Here is a 17,559-nt window from a genome sequence, read left to right on the forward strand (position 1 = left end):
AAGCGGAGAGCCATAGCCTTAGCATAATTACTCACATAATGGATCTAATTAAAAACAGGTGGCTCAATACAGGTGCCATTTAAGCTGTAGTGAATTAGGGTCATTAGTGCCTATACTTCTCTGATCATAGAGCAATACTGGTGTCTTGATTTCTGAAGAGGAGCTTTTAGTCTTCCAGAGGTTTTCAGAAATAGCTTTCTTCTTAGTCCTATGAAAATTCTAGTGACCATTTCCCATGTAGTATTTTTACAGCTTGTCACACCATCCCTTGAGAAAGAACCAGAATGGTTCCTCATAAACTGGAAATAAGGCTATGGTCTTGAGGGACTGCAGGGCTTCCCTTCTTGGTTCCCTATCAGCCTTTTGATTTCTCAAAGACACTTCATACTTATGTCTTTGGGGTCTCTTGCAATGAAAGACAGTGACCTACTTGAGAAGACAAACTACTTCAAAGAACTGTAGAATTTCCTGCATGTGATTTATAGATGTTTAACAATTAATCAGCAAGCCCTTTCTTTCCAGGTCGTTGCATGGGCATTTAGCACCAAAAGGTAGTTTGCTGTCTGCATAGATATTTAACTTTTTGCATTTTCCTGAATAAGAGCTGTGAGCCATGCTCATTGGGCAGAGGTTCCTGGGGAAAGATGTTGGCCTCAACGACCTATTGCAAAGTGACAACTGCATGCTCTTCCTTTTGATCTTCTTGGACAAGGATACTTCTATCAGTGAAACATACTTCAGGGTGTTAGAAGCACAGATCACTAATGTACTGCCTGCTGGCATAGGTCCAGGAGATCATTTGTTCACAAGAGTGGCTAATTATTGGGCCTAGGCAGGATTAAGAGTAGTACAAGTTTTTATAGTAACCTCTGGAGTGTCTAAAACTATGGCCTGATACTTGACAAGCTGTTCTGCAGTAAACCACAAGTAAACTTTGGTCTCAAGAATCACTTCTGACCTGATGGAAAGTCAGGACTTCTAGTTTTTATCCTAATGTTACTTTTTCAGCTTCCTCTGTTACCATAGCTGCTACAGCTATCAGGCGGGGTGGCCATCCAGCAGCCACTCCATCTATCTTTTTGAAAAGTGTGCCACTGTGTAGAGTTATAATCCTAGCCTTTGTTGTCAAGACACCCAAAGAAATTCTTCTCTTTTCTAATATGTAGAGAAGGACAATTGTTTTGAGCCAGGTATTTCCAGTGCATGCCCAGCAAGGGCATGTTTTATTTCTCTAAAGGCATTGTCAGTCACTTTTGTCCATTCTAGGGTCACAGAATCAGGATCATTGACTGCTTCATATAAAGTCTTTTCTATTAGTTCAAAATTTGGCAACCAAGACTGGCAGAAGCTGGAAATTCCCAGGAAGGAGCAAAGCTGTTGTTTGGTGGCAGGAGGCCCAAGAATACAGATAGCCTAGATCTTGTCCCCAGACAGCTTTTGTTCCCTGGGTATAATAATGTGTCACAAATATTTAACATTCTAGAGAAGTATCTGAGGCTTTCCTTGGAGACTTTATATCCTTTCTTAGTTAGAAAATTAAGAGTTTGTATTATATTATGGTTAGGCTCCAAATTAGAATATCATTTACATACTATAGGATAGTTTCCGTTTTAAACTCTAAGCAAATTAGAATACCTTCTACGTATTGTAGGATGGTTCCTTGTTTAAATTCTACGTTCCTTAAGTCTTTCTCTAGTGCCTGAGGAAAAAAGGTAAGCACTACCTCTAAACCCCTGTGTGAGAACTATCCAATTATACTGCTTTATTCTCTTGAACTTGGATTTTTCCCTGCAAAGGGAAAACAAAACTGAAAATCTAGGTGAAGGAGAACAGAAAAATGTGCATCTTTGAGATCTAGGACTGAGAACTAATTATTGTGCCCTGGAATTTGGAGAATTGTATATGGATCTGCCACCAGTGGGTGGGTTGGGATTACAGTGTCATTAATGAGGCAGAGGCCTTGTACCATCTTATATTTTCCTGAGGGTTTACTGCAGGGAAAGTGAGAATATTGCAAGGAAACTGGCAAGGCTACAGAGGCTGTGTTCTAGAAATTTGTCTGTGAGGGGCTAGAGGCTTTTATGAGCCTCATCTTTCCATATTGCTTTCAGTTTGGAAATGGCTGGATTTTTTTTTTTTTAAGATTTATAACTACTGAGGGCCGGGGATTTAGCTTAGTGGTTCTGCCACCTGCCTCGAAAGCGCAAGGTCCCGAGTTCAATCCCCAGTACAAAAAAAAAAAAAAAAAAATTTATAACTACTGGAAAACCTAAATTTGCACTCCCAGTTATTCCACTGTACCATGCAGCAGGATCCACATGTAGGTTAATTAGGTCAGGGAGACCAGGTGTAGTCCTGTTTTGGGCTTTGCAGGAATTTGAGACTCGTCCTCAATTTTGTCAGCAAATTTCTTTCTATAAAGGTAGTAGGACACTGGGTGATAATTAAAACATGATGGTTGAACATTTGAGCTTCAAATTGACATACCAGAGAAGGAGTAAAGAATATCTGACTAGGAGTCCTCTGGACTTCAGCTATACCTATAGATGTAGAGGAAGGTTTTCCAGAGAGGGAAGTCAAAACACAATGAAGTAACTGAATTGCCTCATCCATGATGTCCAGGTATGATTCCTCACAGGAGATGATGAGGATGTCTGCAGATGAGGGTTTTGGCTCGAATAGCCCCTCTCTGGGAGCAGAGACAATCAATTTTCTAGTGTCATGGGTCAGGCACATTGGCTGCCTGACATTGGGCAAAGGGTCCAGCCCATAACTTGGTGCAGTCATGTGCCCAGTCTCCAGTTTTCTTGCACTTAAAAAAGACCTTTATTGTCCTTGCAATTTCCCTTGTGTATTTTGAGTAAGTGAAAATTATTACCTATTGTGACAGCTATAATTCTAGCCGTTCTGTTTTGACTCTCCTCTATATCCAGATTGTTGAACATAGAAAAGAGTGTGTCCAGAAATTGAGTCATAAGTGTTTGGGGATCCATATGAAGCTTTTATTATCTATGCTATTATTTGGGGCTGATTGCCAGATGAAATGAATATCTTAGCAGTGCCTCTCCCTCCCTGGAAGATGGATATATGTTTATATTCCAGCTTGGTTCTGTTGAAGAGAGAATATCCTCTCAGTGTGGTTTCCTTCCCTTCTTAAAGCACATTGCTCTTTTTCATAGTCCTTAGCCTCTTGTAGAACTTTTTGTCTTTCATCTGGGATACAGCAAGTGGCCAAGATGAATTGAACATCTCACCATGATAAGTCAAATGTGACAGTCAAAGTCTGAAACCCTTCTTCAAACTTACAAGGATCCTCTAGAAGTCAGGCTGGCCATTCTTCTCATTGTTGGATATCAGCCACTTAAAAGGAGTCCCGAACACAAGTTGTCTGCTCCATGGACCTCTGTCAGGGGCAGGACAAGTTGTTAGTCAGAGTAAGAAGCACCACTCAGAGCTCATCCTTCAGGGCCTAAAGCTGTCTGTGTGAAACCATGGGACTTAAGGTTATCAAGGAGCATGATGAAGGTGCTGAGGAATACTGACTTCCTCTTGGACCCCAGACTTTTGTAGAGTTCCTGAGTCACTTGGAGGGGATGGAGCAGATTTACTGGCCTGAGAATTATTAGGAGGGTGTCGAGGAGACCTCCCAGTGTGTTTGTCTTCATTAAACAGAAGAGAGAGATGGGTATGGATGAGAGGACAGGCTCATCAAAGATCACTCTCTCTTCCTCAAGGGACACTCTAAAAACCATAGTCCCTCTGCTTGTCCTGGAATAAAGGAGCACAAAAGCCTGAACATGGGGGAGTTCACCCCACTCTCTATGTTTTAAGCATAAATGATTTAAATGAAAAATAGAATCATAACTTAAACTGCCATCCTGTACCCATCTCTTGCCATTTCCTGGTTTAATCTTATTTTACTGTGGTAAGAACACTTAACGTTGACACCTACTCCCTGTTCTGTATTTAACTACAGGCTTTCAAAAAAGTCCCTTGTACTCTGAGAAAAACTCTTTTCACCTACAGAAATGAGAGCTTTGGATCTTATTTATATTGTTCCTTTCCAGCTATTACCTTGCAGTTTGACAAATATGATAATGGACACATCCAATATTCAATACTGAAAATTGAGCTGCATCGAGCAACATTTTGGCCAGTACCCTAAAATTCATATTGTCTATTACACAATTCAGAGTTCCCTGTCTCTTCTTCTGCATTTATTCTCCACCTTAAAACAAGTCTTTAGATATATTACGGTAAATAAGCTTGGTTTTGAAGGTCCTAGTGTGAAGCTTTACAAATGAGGCAGAAAGATAGCACTTCTCTTTGTGAAATGTAAATGATTTTATTAATAACTTAAAAACTCATTGAAGAAATCAAATTGGGATCAATTAAAAGGAATAAATTGAATAAACTACATCTAAGAAGTATAAATGGGATAAATATTTTATGATCATCTTTTCAATTAAATTATTCTTGGTCAAAATTTATATGCCAGAAGTATTTATGCTTACTTACTAAATTACTATTTAACTTAGTATCTTAGCTTGGAGATGAATGTTCCTTCTCTTCCCTCTATGGCCCTTTTTTCCTAGATTCTAGTACACATGAAAACAAGTACAATATGGCACAACTGCTAACAAGGCTCCTGGTCACACAAGAAATCTAAATATTATATACTGCAAATGTGTACCAAAAATGGTAAAATTTTTAAACTTGGGAAGAAACGAGGCATCTGGTAAGATGAGTTAGATCACAAGGAGAAGGAATTACTATAGGGTGAATATGCTAAGAAGAGGGATGTCATTTCCAAAGCACTAATTTGCTGGTAGAAAAAACAATACAGCAAACTAAGATACCCCTGTGTACTTCTCAGAGATATTATTCTAATTACAGTGTAAAGATTTAAAATGAAAGGTAGAGAGTAATGGAAGGAAATCAGTTAAAACAACGTTCAATAGATATTGATGAAGGTGATGGTAAATTAAATGAATTAAACTAACAATATAGAGGGTGGGAACAAACAGGTAAATCAAAAAGCACCAGAGGTCCAAATGACAGACTTTGAGATAGATTAGCTAAGGAAGTGATAGATAAAGTCAAGGTGATGCTTAGGTTTTATCTTGAAAATAAAAGGAAAACAAAGACAAAATATCAAAAAAGAGAGCCTGGTTTGTGATATCGAGAGATGAGTTTAACTTGTTGATTTAAAAAAATATATGATTGCGTGTGGAACTCAGGTTTGAGTATACAAAATGAAAAAAATTTGTCTAAAATCTGGATTTATACTGACTTGAATTTTTTTAAATTGTCAGTATTTCATGGAAAACTAAACTTAAAGGAGTTGATTAGATTCTACAGGGAAAATGAGATAGAAAAATAAAGACTGTTGAGGCCAGGATCCAACATTTTATGAATGAGCAGAGGAAGAAAATCCTATCAAGACCTAAGTGAAAGCAAAATTAAAATGATGTCATATCCTAAATTAAGAGAAGGAACTGAGTCAAAAAAGAGAAAAAGGTGAAAGTTTAAAATACTGCTGAATGTTAAATAAAGTTAACAGCATTGTTGCATTTGGCATCACATTTACTTACACATTTTGCTGTTATAAATGTTTTTATAATAAACAAACATAATTTCCTCTCAATAACTCTTTGAGTAATGTGACCAAGGTTCTCAGCTACTACCTAAATTGTTTTGTCTCTATTTTGTGGACATAGCTAGTGGCATACTCAAATCTCCTGTCTAGTTGGCTGAGGTCATGTGTCTGAGATCTGACAAAAATATAATCAAGTCCCAGACAAAACTTATAAAAGCATTTTAAAATGAATTTGTAGTATTAAGGAATCTATCTGTCACTGAGATTAGTTTCAACAGAAGTTCAAAGATGGTTGAAACGAGAGAAAAACTGGAGTATTTTAGCTTGGGCTGATATAACAAATTATATGCACTGGATGGCTTACTACATTATTTATTTCTCACAGCTCTGGAATCTCAGGAATCCAAGATCAGTGATCAGGTAGATCTGATATCTGGTGAAGACTCAGTTTCTGGTCTCTAAAGATGGCTGCTATCCCACTATATGCTGCCAGGGCCTTTCCTCAGTGCAAGCCAGCCCTCTGGTGTCTCTTATAGGAACAGGAATCCCATCATAAAGACTTTACCCTCATGATCCACTTAACCCAATTCCCTCCAAAACTCCCCAACCCACCTTCTAACACCATCATGAAAAGGGTATAGCTTTAATAAAGGACAAGACATAAGACAAAGAAGAATAGAATATTTGGCATACAAACATTCAGTCCATAATATAAACAAATATAGACTGTTTCTGATTGGCAAGCAATTAGTGATGAGTTTTTAACCTATGAAGACTTTTTCTTTGATTGTGTATTATTTTGATTATGACAAAAACCATACACATTTATCATTTTAACCCATTGTAGGTATACACTTCAGTGATAAGTATTGGGAAAATGCTGTCCAACATATCTCTAGAAATGTTTTTGTTGTGCAGTGGTGAACTTGATACCCATTAAGCATTAATTCCTCCTTGGCCCATCTCCCTAGGCCTTGGGAAACATTTCTTACTTTTTTATGCTTTTTAGCGAATTAGAGGCTTCATAGGAGTGGAATTTTATAGAATTTATCTTTTTATGACTGGTTTATTTCATTTAGAACAAAGTTCATCAGGTCCATTCATATTTTCCCATGTGAAAAGATTTCCTCCTCTTTGAAGGGTCCTTAATATCCCAGCATATGTATGTACCATAGGTTAAGCAATTGCATTATGATTGGCATTCATCAATATCTGCATATTTAATGTACATTATTTAATGAGCTTGCAGATAAGTATATATCTGCTACACCATCAGGAAAATAGGTTCCATAAACATAGTCATCACCTCTAGAAATTTCCTTTCCTATTTGGCATTATTATTATTGAAATAACCACATAAGATCTACTCTCTTAGCAAATGCTGAAGTGCAGTATGCTGTGTTCATAAGTACAGGCACTGTGCTGTGCAGTGCATCTGTAGGACTTTACTCATCTTGTGTACCTGACTAGCACCTTCCTGTCAAGCATCTAGTTTAACTTTTTCTGAGTTTTTGGAATCAACATGCAGTTTTATTACTATTGAAATGGACTACAGATTTCTTGGTAGGAGTATCTTTCCTGTTTCCTTATATCTCCTTTTATACCTGGGCAATTTCCTTAAATTCATGAGTCTCTGAAAAATTTTTTTTGGCTCTGTAACTTGATTTAAAACATATCTAAAACTCAGGGACATTTTTGAGTTGCCAAAAAATCTATATAAGGCACCACATCACTAAATTGTCAATCTGTTTCTAGATTTTAATTGGAAAATCAAATTTCAGAACCACATTAAACTCCAGAAACATTTCAACATGTGATATATTGGTCACTAGAAGCCACAAAAAATAAACCATACATTTTCTGTATTTATAATTTTTTTATTTTTATTTTTAAAATATGTATATTTATTGGTATATTTTAGGTATAAAATACATTTACATTTATCATTGGGTGTTTGTACCAGAACATGATGCATCTTAGTTTTTATTTTTTCTCCCATTACCTGTGCAACCTTCACCCCCTCCAGCCTTCCCTATCTACACAGAGTTTGATTCCATTTTTTTGTCATAATTTTTTTCTTTCCCTTCTTCCCTTTCTCCTTTCCCTTCCACCATCCCCAAACCCTTGGACCTTTTCTTATTTCAAATTATCAATTATTTATTGTAATCATTTTCATCCTTATTTACACTTTCAATTTCTCACACTAGAGAAACTATTCCGTATTTACACGTGTGTCCTATTTATTTCACTTAAGAGTATGGCCTCAATATGCATCCATTTAGCTATAAATGTCTCTAGTTTCTCATTATTTATGGCTGAAGAAAAACACATCTTCTTTATCCAGTTTCCAGTCGATGGGCATTAGGGCTGTTTCCAAGATTTAGCTATTACAAATTGTGCCGTTATAAACAGGTGCACATATATCACTGTGGTATGATTCTTTTAATTCTTTGGGGAAGATTCCCAGTAGGGGAATAGCTGGGTCAAATGGGACCTGTAGTCCTAGTTCTTTGAGGTATCTCCACACTGATTTCCACAGTGGTTGCACCAATCTACACTCCCACCAACAATTGAGAAGGGTTCCTTTCTCTCCACACCCCCGCCAGCATTTGTTATTGGTTGATTTCTTGATAGCAACCATTCTTTTTGGGATGAGGTGGAATCTCAGGGTTGTTTTCATCTGCATCTTTAGAATGACCATTGATGTTGAACATTTTTTCATATATTTACTTGCTGTTTTTTCTTGTTTGTCTGAGAAATGTCTGTTCATTTTGGTTGCCTATTTTTGAATTGGGTCTTTGAATTTGAGAGGTCTGATTTTTTTCAGGTCTTTATATAGTCTTGATAGTATACCTTTGTCTGAGTTACAGCTGCTAAATATTTCTTCCCACATTGTAGGTTGTCTCTTAGCTCTGTTGGTAGTTTCTCGTGCAGAGCAGAAGCTTTTTAATAAGATGAAGTCCCAGTTGTTGATTCTTTGTGCTAGCTCTCATGCTACTGAAGATTTGTTCATAAAGTCTTTTCCTATGCCAATGTCATCAAGAGTTCTACCTAACTTATCTTCCAGCAAGTTTGGTGTTTCTGACTTAATATTTAGATCTTTAATCCACTTCGATCTTAGTTTAGTGCATGGTGATAGGGATGGGTCTAGTTTTAATTTCTGACAGGTTGAAATCCAGTTTTTCCAATATCATTTATTAAATAGGCTATCTTTCCTCCAATGAGTGTGGTTGGCTCCTTTGTCAAAGATGAGGTGGCTGAGTATGTCTGGAGTTGTTTCTCCATCTACTAATCTATTACACTGATCTTTGGGTCTGTTTCTTTGCTAGTAGCATGCTGTTTTTATCACAGTAGCTTTGTAGTATAGTTTCAAGATGGGGATTGGGATGCCCCCAGCCATGTCTCTGTTGCCTAGAATTGCTTTTGCTATTCCAGGTTTCTTCTGGTTCCAAATGAATTTTTGGATTGTTTTCTCTAGTTCTCTGAAGTATATTGTTGGAATTTCAATTGGCATTGCATTGAATCTATATAGTAGTTTTGGAAGTATGGCCATTTTCACTATATTGGTTCTTCCTACCCAGGAACAAGGGATATCTTTCCATTTTCTTATATCCTCTTCAATCTCCTTCTTCAGAGTGCTGTAGTTTTCAGTGTAGAAGTCTTTTGCTCCCTTTGTTAGGTTGATTCCTAGATATTTCATTTTTTTAGATGCTATTGTAAAAGGAATTGTTTCCTGAATTTGTCTCTCAATGGGTCCGCTATTTACATATAAAAAGGCTATTGTTGTTTGAATGTTAACCGTGTATCCAGCTACTCTACAGAATCTGTCAATTAGGTCTAGAAGACTTTTGACCTAGTGTTTTGGGTCTTCTATGTAGAGTATCATATCTTCAGCAAAAAATGACAGTTTAACTTCTTCCTTTCCTATCTTTATTCCTTTTATTTCTTTCTCTTGTCTAATTGCTATGGCTAATGTTTCCAGAACAATATTGAACAGGAGTGGTGATAGTGGGCATCCTTGTCTTGTTCCTGATTTTAGTGTGAAAGTTTTCAGGTTTTGACCATTTAGGATGATGTTGGTTGTTGGTTTTTCATAGATAGCTTTAATCAGATTGAGATAAAGACCTCCTATTCCAATTTTCTGTAGCATTTTTATCATGAATGGGTGCTGGATTTTGTCAAATGCTTTTTCTGCATCTATTGAGATGATCATGTGGTTTTTGTCCTTGATTCTGTTAATATAGTGTATTACATTTATTGATTTACAGATGTTGAAACATCCTTTCATCCCTGGGATAAATCCAACTTGGTCAGGGTGTATTATTTTCTTGATGACATTCTGTATTCTGTTTTCCAGTATCTTGTTGAGGATTTTTGCATCTATATTCATTAGGGAGATTGGTCTGTAGTTCTCTTTTTGGGTTGGGTCTTTCCCTGGTTTTGGAATCAAAGTAACACTTGCTTCCAGGAATGAATTTCGAAGCCTTGCTTCCCTTTCAATTTCCTTGATGAGTTTAAATAGTAGTGGTGATAGTTTTTCTTTAAATGTCTTGTAGAATTCAGCAGTGAAGCCATCAGGACCTTTTTTTGTTGGTAAGTTTTTAATTACATTTTCAATTTCATTCATTGTAATTGGAGTGTTTAGAATTTCTATATCTTCTTCATTTAATTTTGGCAATTCATATGTATCTAGAAATCTGTCCATTTCTTCTGTGTTTTCCATTTTATTAGAGTACAGGTTCTGAAAGTAGGTATTGATGATTCTCTGGATTTCTGCTGGATTTGTTATGGCTTCACCTTTTTCATTCTTAATTGCATGGATTTGAGCCTTTTCTTTCCTTTTTTTTGATAAGGTTGGCTAAAGGTTTATCAATTTTATTTATTCTTTCAAAATACCAACTCTTTGATTCATTGATTTTTTTGTATCATTCTCTTAGTCTCCATTGCATTGATTTCTGCTTGGATCTTTATCATTTCCTTTCTTGTACAAGCTTTGGGTTTGTTATGCTTTCCTTTTTCTAGGAACTTGAGGTTCTGCATTAAGTTATTTAACTGAGTTCTCTCTGTTGTCCTAATATGGGCATTCACTGCTGTGAATTTCCCACATAGAACTGCTTTCATTGTGTGCCACAGATTCCTGTATGTTGTACTGGCATTATCAGTTACTTGTAGAAACTGTCTAATTTCTTCTTTAATTTCCTCTGTGACCTATTGGTTGTTCAGGAAGGTGTTGTTCAATTTCCATGTGTTTGTGGGTGTTTTGCGGTTTCTTATTTTATTGATCTCCAATTGTATTGCACTATGGTCTGATAATATACAGGGGATAACTTTGATTCTTTTACATTTACTTAGATATGTCCTATGAGCTAGTATGTGATGTATTTTGGAGAATGACCCATGTGCAGATGAAAAGAATGGGTATTCTGATTTTGTGGGGTGGAATACTCTGTAAACATCTATTAAGTCCATTTGTTCAATAGCTTCATTTAGTTCTAGAATTTCATTGTTAATTTTTTTCCTAGTTGATCTGTCTATTTTTGATAGAGGGGTGTTGAGGTCCCCCACTACAATTGTATTAGTGCTTATTTGGTTTTTCATGTCCATTAATATTTGTTTTGTATAGTTGGGGGCATTTGTATTTGGTGCATATATATTTAGGATTGTCATCTCTTCCTCTTTGATTGTTCCTTTCACAAGGATGTAGTGACCATCTTTGTCTCCCTTAATTAGTTTTGGTTTTAAATCTATTTTGTCTGCAAATAAGATTGCTACTCCTGCTTTTCTCTGGGTTCCTGTTGCATGGAGAACTCTTTTCCATCCTTTTACTTTCAGTCTATGGATTTCCTTTTGAGTTAGGTGTGTTTCTTATATACAGCATATTGCTGGGTTTTGCTTCTTAATCCATTCTGCCAGTCCATTTCTTTTGATTGGTGGATTGAGGCCATTAACATTGATAGTTATAATTGACAGATATTGACTCATCCTTGTCATGATGTTTTATTGTTGTTGGCTCTTTTCTTATTTTCCCCCCTTTCACTTTAGTGTCTACCTTTCATGGTGTCTTGTCTCTGCTGGGTCTCATGGAATTGTGACCTTCAATTTCTTTTTCTAGGGTATTGCTTAAAATTGTTTGGAGTGCTGGTTTGGTGTTCATGAAATTTCTCAGGTGTTCTTTGTCATGGAAGTATCTAATTTCCCCATTGATTTTGAAAGATAATTTTGCCGGATACGACAGTCTAGGTTGGAAGTTTTTTTTTTCTTTTAGGCCTTGAAATACTTCACTCCAGGCTCTCCTTGATTTTAGGGTTTGTGTTGAGAAATCTGCCATGATTCTGATAGGCTTTCCTTTGTAGGTGATTTGTTTTTTTTCTCTAACTGCCTGTAGAATTTTGTTCTTCTCTTGGGTTTCTGGGATCTTGACTATTATGTGTCTAGGTGTAGATTTTTTTTGGTCATGGCTGGATAGAGTTCTATATGCCTCATTTATCTGTACGTCCAACTCTTTACCTCTGTCTGGGAATTTATTTACTATTATTTCTGTGAACAGTTTTATTTATGTCTATTGTTCTTTCTCCTGATTTTTCATGGACTCCTATGAGTCTTATGTTATTCTTCTTTGCATCATCTAGCAGCTGTTGGATTGATTTCTCATGGTCCCTTACTATCTTTAGAAAGTTTCTGTTTTCATGGTCCTTAACCTCAAACCTGTCTTGTATATCTGATATTCTGTCTTCAGATTCTCTTAGTCTGCTCTGCATGCTTTCAATGGAGTTTTTAATCTCCTGAATATCTGTTTGAATCTGTTCCATGGATTCCATTTCTTTCTTATGTTGAGCGATCATGTATTCCATTTCTTTCTAACACTGGGCATTCATGGCTCCCAGCATGTTTCTGATCTCATCTGTTTTCTTATCTGTTTCTGTTCTAGAGCTTCTAATCATGTCCTTCTCTCTGCTCACCATGTCCTTATTTATCTGGGAGATTATTTCTGTTTTGAAATTTTCTAGAGCCTCATGCATCTGCTTTGTTACTTCCTGTGCTTTCAGTTCAGGGTGTCCAAGTGGTTGCTTATCAGAGTTTTCCACCTCATTTGCCCCAGAATTTCCTTTTTGTGGCGTGGAAGCCTACATTTGTGCCTTGCTTAAGTGTCTTCTCATTTTTGTTTTTGGTACTGTCCTTGATTTAATTCCTGGGTTGATATTTCAAGATTGCTTAATGTAGGTATCTTTGTTGCTTGTGTTTAAAAATCCCTTGTGGAATGATTGCTTTTCAGAGGTGTCTTCTAGATATGGCTTGTGTTTGAGTTTTGAGACTCTAATGACTCTGAAGCAATTATATTTTTCTTATACCAGGAAGGAAAACTAATTAGACCAATCACAACACGTTAGCCCAAATGATATAATCAGCCATAACATAGCATCAAGCACAGCTTAGAAAATGACAGTTTGTGGTAGTTATTCATCTATCACTTTTAACTATGTGAGTTAAATTAAAACCAAAGACCAACCCAATGTAAGTTTACAATGAATAAACTCTTCAACATAGCATCTTTCTGCTTCAGGGTGGGGAACTAAATGGAGTTGGGGAGGGAGGGACAGGTAGAAAGAACAGGTAAGATTAGCAGTGAGGCCAGAAGACACAGAAAGATCACACAAACTCTAAGAAGTTGTTAAAGGCAAGAGAAAATGGCAGAATGAAAGAACAAAGATGTGACTAGAACCACCTAACAGCAACAGGGAGGCTAGATACCAAATTTACTTTCCTTTAAACCTAATGATAATCAAGAGAAGGAAAAAGAGAAGAAAAGAACAGTAGGGGAGAAATCCAACTTCAGTGCAGAAAGGAACAAATGGGGAGATGAGGGGCAATGTGGGACAGTGAGAGAATGAGAGAGAGAGAAAAGATAAAAGAAAGAAAAGAAAGAAAAGCAAAACTTTGAAGAGTAGAAAAAAAGTAAAAATTAAGAATTAAAAATAAGAAAAACATTTTTTTTTCTTTTTTGCAAATAGCAGTAGAAATTATGGGCCTCCTTCAGGGTATGTCTCTGTTGTCACAGTAGGCAATGTAGGAATCTGTGCATACACAAGTCAATGAGTCTCAGCAAGCCAGCAGCAGGCCAAGTACAGTGGTCTGATGTGCCTTTATTGTAGAGGTTCTCTTTCCTTTTCTGTTGAGCTTAGGTTTTCTTCCAGAAGCCTGAGAAGCCCTCTTTCTGTTACTAACTTCTGCTCTATCTTGTGGCACTCAGGACAAGGGTCTTTATAGTCTCCTGTGCCTCTGTAGTGTGGGATGAGATAGTAAAAAAGCCAGAAGGTAGGCGGTGCACGGGATTGGGGGGGGAGCATGGGACTGAGCCTTGGAGCACGGCTTAGCGGGCCTCACTGTGCCATGGCTATGGCCCCGGACTGCTGCAGGAACCCCAAGCTGTTTGCCTTGTCTCACCAGGGCAGGTCGCTGGTCGCAGGTCGCTGCACCTTTGAGAGCATCGGGTGGGGGTGGGCTGCAAGATATAATTTTCTTAATATATTAGATAAATACATACAATGTTAGTGGTCTTACAGCAATTATCTAGTGCTTATTAAGTAAAGTTTGTAGAATACCTACTGCATAAAAACCCTGCTATGGAAAGTAGAGAAATAACAGTGAACAAAATTTCCAAATTTGACTTCATCGATTTATGTGCGAGCACTGTTCGCTGTTTTACACATAGCATCATGGTCCCTCCATTGCCCTCTGGTTATTTCATATGAGTGTGAGGAGGTTTAGAAAATTTCTGTACCTTATTTAATGCCACTGTCAAAGTGATAGAGTTATGATTCCATCACAATCTACTTTAATTTCACTGTTAGCATTGTTCGTGTGGCATCCATTATTTTAATTCAAAAGTTAATTGAAAGATACATCGTTTTCCAGATTAGTTGACAAAATTCATGACTGATAAACACTCTCATTACCCTGCAACTATTGCTTTCTTGTTTCAGTGGCTAATTGTACCAATTGCTAAATTTAATTCTGCCTCTGCAATGGTCTGAATATTTTTGTCCCTTCAAATTTCACATGTTGAAATTCTATCCTCCATGGGATGATGATATGAGGTGCAGACTTTGGAAGGTAATTAGCCTTAAATGAAGTCACGATGGTGAAGCCCTTTGAATGTGATTACTAAAGACCCCAGAGAGGACTTCATTCCTCTTTCTACCATGTGAAGATAAAATAAAGTTAGCAGTCTGCAATATGGAAGATTGGTCCTCACCCAACCCAACTTTCTTGGTTATTTTCTTCTTTTCTTTTTTTGGGGGGGAGGGGGTTATAGATGTTTTATTCCATGCAGTCTTGGGGGAATGGCTGAACATTGTAGGACTTTAGCAATAATGAGAGACACAGCCAAACAATGCAGATGGGATATGAAGAGAAACAGATAGCACAAGGAACTTCTCTGGAAATGAAAGCTGAAAATAACATTGAGAAATAGCACTGAGAAAGCCTAATGCTTCCATGTAGAATGCAGCCTCCTCAGGATTAGCCCTCTTCTTTCTAACAGTAGAGGCACCTTCTCTCACATCCAATTTTCTTCTGTGACATTGTGTTTTTTGAAGTTCATCCTCAGAGTGTTCATGGATACACATTATACCCTAGGTTCTTTATTTAATTTTTATCTTTCTAATTTTATTGATTGATTGAAGACAGGGAAAGTAGTGCTATGTAGATCAGGCTGGCCTTAAACTCACTATAGTAGACCAAGCTGGCCTCAAACTACTTTTTTTTTTTTTTTTTTTTTTTTTACAATTTTTATATATCCTTCTAGTAGTATATTTTATGTATACAATATAATGACATTCATCATTGGAGATATGCACCTTTACATACTCTCTTGGTCCTTATTTTTTCCACCTTCTGCTGCCCTCCCTTCAACCCCTCCATCCCCACCTATTTACAACCCCTTTGCCCCTTTTCTTACTATTTCACATTATCTATTATACCTTTTACTCCTTATTTACACTTTCAGTTTCTCACACTAGAGAAACTATTCGGTATTTACACATGTGGGTCCTGTTTATTTCACTTAAGTGTATCTCCTCAATATGCAGCCATTTAGCAATAAATGTCTCTAATTTCTCATTTTTTATGGCTGAGTTATACTCCATTTTATAAAAAAACCCACATTTTCTTTATCCAGTCTCCAGTTGATGGGCATTTGGGCTGTTTCCAAGTTTTAGCTATCACAAACTGTGCTGCTATGAACATAGGTGCACATATATCACTGTGGTATGATTCTTTTAATTCTTTGGGGAAGATCCCTAGCAGTGGAATAGCAGGGTCTAATGGGACTTCCAATCCTAGTTCTTTGAGGTATGTCCATACTGACGTCCACAGTGGTTGCAGCAGTCTACACTCCCACCAGCAGTGGAGCAGGGTTCCTCTTTTCCCACAGCTCTGCCAGCATTTGTTATTGGTTGATTTCATGATAGCAGCCATACTTTCTGGAGTGAGGTGGAATCTCAGTGTTATTTTCATTTTTATCTCTCGAATGACCAGTGATGTTGAACAGTTTTTCATATGTTTATTTGTCATGTCTATTTCTTTGTGTGAGAAATATGTGTTCATTTCAGATGCCCATTTTTGGATTGGGTCTTTAAATTTGGGAGGCCTGATTTTTTTAAGTTCTTTATAGATTCTTGATAGTAGACCTTTGTCTGAGGGACTGCTGGTGAAAAATTTTTCCCACATTGTGGGTTATCTCTTCACACTGATGGTAGTTTCTCTTGCAGGGCAGAAGCTTTTTAGTAAAAAGAGATCCCACCTGTTGATTGTTTGCGCTAGTTCACAGGCAACTGAGATTTTGTTCATAAAGTCTTTTCCTACCCCAATATCTTCAAGAGTTCTACCTAACTTCTGTTCCAGCCGGTTCAGGGTTTCTGTTTTATAATTATATCTTTAATTCATTTTGATTTTAGTTTAGTACATGGTGAGAGATATAGGTCTAGTTTTAGTCTTTGACAAGTTGAAACCCATTTCCTCCAGCGAGGGTGTTTGGCTCCTTTGTCAAAAATGAGGTGGCTGAGTGTGTCTGGAGTTATTCCTGCATCTTCTAATCTATTCCACTGGTTTTCAGGGCTGTTTCTTTGCCAGTACCACAGTGTTTTTATCACAGTAGCTTTGTAGTATAGTTTCAATTTGGGGATTTCAATATCCTATGCCATGTCTCTGTTACCTAGAATTGCTTTTGCTATTCTGGGTCTCTTCTTGTTCCAAATGAATATTTGGATTGTTTTCTCAAGGTCTATGAAATATGCTGCTGCAATTTCAATTTGGATTGCATTGAATCTATATAGCAATTTTGGAAGTATAACCATTTTCACTATGTTGATCTTTCCTACCCAGGAGCTGGGGATGTTTTTCCATTTTCTGGTATCCCCTTCAACATCTTTTCCAAAGTACTATAGTTTTCAGAGAAGAGGTCTTTGATTTTTGTTGTTGTTGTTGTTAGGTTGATTCCTAGGTACTTCAGCTTTTTGGATGCTATTGTGAAAGGAATTGTGTGCCCTATTTCTCTCTCAGTGAGTCTGCTGTTAGTGTAGAGGAAAGCTATTGATTTTTGCGCTTTGACTTTGTATCCAGCTCCTGTACTGAATTTGGTTATTAAGTCTAGAAGACTTTTGGTGGAGTTCTTGGGGCCTTCTATATAGAGTATCATGTCATCTGCAAATAATGACAATTTGACTTCTTCATTTCCTATCTTTATCACATTTATTTCTTTCTCTTGTCTAATTGCCATGGCTAATGTTTCCAAAACTATATTGGACAACAATGGTGATAGTGGACATCCTTGTCTTGCTCCTGATTTTAGTGTGAAGGATTTCAGTTTTTGACCATTTAGTATGATATTGGCTGTTAGTTTTTCATAGATGGTTTTTATCAGATTGAGGTAGAGACCATCTAATCTGATTTTTCATAGGGTT

At 37.0% G+C, this 17,559-nt stretch overlaps 1 pseudogene; it reads right to left on the reverse strand.

Annotated features, from left to right (window-relative positions):
• LOC101698665 (hydroxymethylglutaryl-CoA synthase, cytoplasmic pseudogene) overlaps nt 1-2,787 on the reverse strand; it is a 104,471-nt pseudogene extending 101,684 nt beyond the window's left edge.
• Nucleotides 2,788-17,559: the final 14,772 nt, after the last annotated feature.

This window comes from Heterocephalus glaber, unplaced genomic scaffold, assembly GCF_053883595.1.
Source record: "Heterocephalus glaber isolate CG9 unplaced genomic scaffold, H.glaber_assembly_v1.0 deba00000347, whole genome shotgun sequence".
In the NCBI taxonomy this organism is placed as follows: domain Eukaryota; kingdom Metazoa; phylum Chordata; class Mammalia; order Rodentia; family Bathyergidae; genus Heterocephalus; species Heterocephalus glaber.